Genomic DNA, 4925 nt, shown 5'->3' on the forward strand with positions numbered 1-4925 from the left:
ATACACATATATTATAACATATTTGATTGCTGATAATTTCATAAATTTAATGAATTTTTTCATGACTGCATGAGTTCTTAATAACAAAACTAAGATATTTTTGTGAAATCCTAATTATATAGTTAGTAAAAATGTATAGCTTTAAAAGTTTTTCAGCTTTACACACAACCTTATTGTTGGAGATACAGTTGCAGAATCCATACAGCAGCAACACCTTGAGTACCATTATTGACTTATCTTTATCAGCATAGCTGCTACTCATAAAACCACAAACAGTGCTAATGCTACTACAATAATATTAGCTAGTATTAGTGTAATACTATATTAATAAGTATTAGTGCTAATTAATTAGGCATAAAGTGACGTTGACCTCTTTATGTTATCCTCTTTAGATGGAGAAGCTCAAGCAAGTGCTAGTGATGAGGAAACTGATGGACCTACATTGACCCCACCACCACAAGGTAACCAATTACTAACACAATACAACACAATCTTACTTATAAACAATTCTAATAATGTTATATCTTAACTTCTGACTTTTGAGCCAACTACTAAGTAAATTTAGATTTGAAATTAGCTTTAAGAATTTGAATTTTAATTCAAAAATGAAAAACATAATTTTACTATTGCAGGCTACTAAAAATGGCTACTATGTACCTAAAAACTCATTTTTTCTTTGTTTTTATGTAGATGCTGTAAATGTAAATGAATGGTTAGAAGAAGGCACAGTTGAACTAAATGTCAAACGTGTTCTCATGCATGGCCTCCCTGGCTCTGGTAAAACGTGTTCCCAGCGTCTCTTACTAAATGAGGATCCACCTGAAGAACCTGTCACTGACAGCACAGGAATAGCTTGTCGTGCTGTCAAAGCTACAAGAATGTCAGCCCATGATGATCGTATGGAAGAAATTGATGCTAAAGCTCTTCTTTTAAGGCTAGCACATGATCTAAAGGAAGCCACAGCAAAACAAAAGAAACCCCAACCAGAAGACCGTAGCACAAAACCAATGGAGGAATCTTCAGAGACTACAACAACAGAACCAGCAAAGCTAGCAGATGAATCAGGAGAGGCAACAAAAACAGGAGATCCAGCAGACGATACTGAAGCAAATAAAATAATTAGTGACATAGTCAAGGAGATTCCAAATGCAAAAGGTAAATTTGATCGTCATTGGGTATACTTTATCGATTCCGGTGGTCAGACAGCATTTCAAGAGCTATTGCCTTTGTTTACTAGACCTGCTTCTTTTAACATCATCACACTTGACATTTCTAAAGATATCGATGAGAAGCTCGAGCAGAAATATCGAATCGATGGAGAATCATTGAGTCAAATTGATAAAAATAGCACAGGTGATTCAAAGCCTTTTTCATGCACAAATATTCAGTTTTTAAAGGATGTTCTCTCTTCTGGAGCTATTTTACAGCCTTACCAAGCACAACAACCAATTGGATCAGAAGAGAACACCAGCACTGGATCTACAACTCCTCGGTGCCCAGGATATTTTGTCTTAGGTACACACGAGGATCAAAAAAAGGCAGGAGTCATTGAAAAATATAACGATGAGCTGAAAGAATTAAAATTGGGGTCTAGAAAAAAAGGCTATTTCATCATTCCTGCTGAACTAGGTGGTAATATAATATACCCAGTCAATACACTTAAATCTGGCCCTGACAGAGAAGCTGAAGCCAAAAAGCTTTGCAAAATAATATATAATCAAGTTTCTGGGGATGAAATCCATATACCTGTTCGATGGTTTGCTTTTGAGCTGACTTTGCTAGAGAAAGCAAAGAGAAAAGGCTGCAGCTTCCTTGAGATAAAGGATGTCTTACATGCTGGTGATAGCCTTCAAATGAATGCTGATCAAACAAAGGAAGCTCTACAATTTCTTCACAATGTTACCATTATTCTTTATTATCCTCAAGTTTTGCCAGATGTTGTATTCGTTGATCCTCATCCTATTCTTGATATTCTCTCACGTCTATTGGCTCTAGCTACTTATCAAATACCGCAAGACCATCTTGATCACTTTGTAAAGAAAACAAGCTTGCTAAATGAGCTGGAAGGGGATCTTAAGTGTAGAGGCTTATTCACTCTAAAATTTCTGAAAAATTTAAAAGGTGGTGAGGATTTTTCTGAGTCTGATTTTATCGGGCTTTTGCTTCACCTTCACATCATTGTTGAGACAGACAAAAAGGATGAAAGTAAAGAAAAAAAATATTTCATTCCTTCTGCATTGCCGCCTTGTCCTAAAACCAGATCAGCTCCAAAATCAGATATTGACCCATTGCAAATAGTCTGGTGCAGCCGTGAAAGTGAACCTGAAGATTCGTATGAGATTTTGCCTGTTCCCCGTGGAATTTTCTTTTTGACAATTGTCAATTTAATGAAGCGCAGCAAGCCACTTCAATTTCGTTTTGCTTCTAAATCCCCTGAATATTTCAGATATCGAGATGCTATGTCGTTTCGCGTTCGCCGTCAAAGGGATTACATTGGCATTGTTCATATCATTAAGAAAGACAGATGCATTGAGATTTATTTTGAAGCGCAGTATGATCTGGAACACTGTCTGCGAATTCGTAAAGCAGTAAAAGAAGCTATTAGTAGCAGTTGTGAAGCTATTAAAATAAAACCTGATGGTTATAAGTTTGCCTTTCACTGTCCTTCTACAGAAGGCTGCTACCGTATTGTCACAAATGTAGATGAGAAGAAAGTTGAATGCACTTCGCCCGGCACTAAATCACCTACTAACAGTGGGAAAGAGCAGCATTGGAGCTGGTTTGATAAAACTCAGAGCTTAACTGAAGGTAGTGTAATCTTTACGTTCTCTTCATTTAATTTTTAATTATTTTACATGTTATTTTAGTCACTCCCATACTATTATTTTATCATATTTGTTCATTTATGTTTATTATACATTTATTTATTTGTTTATTATAGAAAGAGGTTTGGATGATGCCAATGGTTCCCCTGACTCATCAGATCCAGTTCAGGCTAACACTGATCAGAAAGTTATATCAGGTATAGTGGGTTTCTTTTTGGACTGTAAACTTTTGTTCTTTTTTATTTTTCAAGCTTTAAAAATATAAATTAAACACATAAATCAGAGAAACACACAGAGTAGAAAGGAAATGAAAATAAAACAAAATAATAGCTGGTTTATTATTAAGACTTATAGAGGTTCTCTCTACCTTTTAATGCTCCTAGAGAAGTCATTGTGAATAATAGTGTATGGTTATTGCTCACATAAAAGATATACTTACATGTCAATAATTATAAACTTTTATAATGGTACACTGCATTTTTATGTAGCTATTTGCGAAATTCATTATTGACAATGTCAATATTAACTTTAAAGACATTCTACTATCACATCACTGACAATATTTTGAACGAGCAGCTGTTGTTTATTTGTATGTATTTCATGTGTATGAGATTCAGTGTACCAATAATACACCAATTACACCTGCTACCTGATGAAATTAAAATTATATTGTCTTAACCAATTGTTTTTACTCTTTCCCAAATTCTTCCACAGTTTCTAATGATACCACACAAGCCAATACAGCACCAGATTCTACTACTCCTGATGATGGTGTTACAGGCGCTGTAGGAGCAGAAAAAGGTAGTTCATAATTTTAAATGTATTTATTTTTGTTTTAACATTTTGACATGTGAATTATCTATAGTAATTATTAAAATTTTTGTAATTGCATACCGCGACTGACCGATCATCTAACTATTATTAAAGTTAAATTACCTAATCATCATGATGATATGATTACATAGCTAGGGGGTGGAGCCCCTTAATGTTTTACATTCTTCTAGTTATTATTGTTGTACAAAACAAGAATTGAGAAAGAGAGAAAGAATTAATGCATTACAGATGATAGCAATGCAAATGCAATTTAGAATTATTATTTATTTTCTATACATGCAGTCCCTGCTCCAGTCCCACTTCCTGAATTATTTCCAGAACTGGATGAAATGGAGTATGAGACAAAGCTATCTCAAGGTCATGTTAAAGACATCGTTAAAGATATTCGTGTTCTGCTGCTGACTGCCACTGAGGTAGAGCTAAGAGGAGTGCTGGGCTACTTGAAGCCGTTAGATGGTCGGAATAAAGTTATCAAATCGTTCATTAATGATATTTGGATTTACATTGGAAAGTATGGGGAGTATTTAGCTGTGGTTGGAAGGAGTGCATATGCTAAAGGTCAACAAGGTGGTTTAGATGCTTTGACAATCACAAATAAAATAATGGAGATATACAAACCAAGGTATATAATTGCAGTTGGAATCTGCTTTGGGATGGATCGAAGCAAAGTAAACCTTGGTGACGTAATTGTTTCTGACTTCATTGTGGACTTATCTAACTTTCGTAAGGAACCAGAGAATATCACAGCTCGTAAACCTCAACCTTCAGCAGGAACCACTCTTTTCCCCTTTTTTGGGGACACTTCTAAATTTAAAATAAAGCATTCTGATAGAGAAAATGCCAAAGAGGTCGAAGTTCATTGTGGTCCCATTGCTTCTTCTCCTGTTTTGGTCGATGATCCAAAGTTTAAAAAAGAATTAAGAGAAGTACGTCCTGATGCTCTTGCTGGTGAAATGGAAGGTGCTGCTATACTTCATGCTGCTAGACATGTTCATCATAAAGTAGAAGCTATTGTCATTAAAGCGGTTGGGGATTGGGCTGATGGGAAGAAAGATGGATACAGAGGTTGGAAGGATTTTGCATCTCATGCAGCTGCTACATTTGTTCATTATAAATTGAATAATGCTGCTCCAGATGATCTACAGTAGTATAGTGAATTAGTGTGCTATTATTATTAAATAATTTTAATTAATTTTGCATTTTGAAATAATTATTTTTCAGGTTTTTAAAATAATTATTGTGGCTTTTGAACAATGAAAACATCAA

The 4925-nt window shown here is 34.9% G+C and overlaps 1 long non-coding RNA gene across 1 annotated transcript in view; it reads left to right on the forward strand.

Annotated features, from left to right (window-relative positions):
• LOC109586584 (uncharacterized) overlaps window positions 1-727 on the forward strand; it is a 1149-nt gene extending 422 nt beyond the window's left edge. The window contains exons 2-3 of the long non-coding RNA XR_002187103.1: window positions 393-461; window positions 691-727. This is a non-coding gene — a long non-coding RNA (uncharacterized LOC109586584). The remainder of the gene's footprint in view (window positions 1-392; window positions 462-690) is intronic.
• The last annotated feature ends 4198 nt before the right edge of the window (window positions 728-4925 follow it).

This window comes from Amphimedon queenslandica, unplaced genomic scaffold, assembly GCF_000090795.2.
Source record: "Amphimedon queenslandica unplaced genomic scaffold, v1.1 AMPQUscaffold_12833, whole genome shotgun sequence".
Lineage (NCBI taxonomy): Eukaryota > Metazoa > Porifera > Demospongiae > Haplosclerida > Niphatidae > Amphimedon > Amphimedon queenslandica.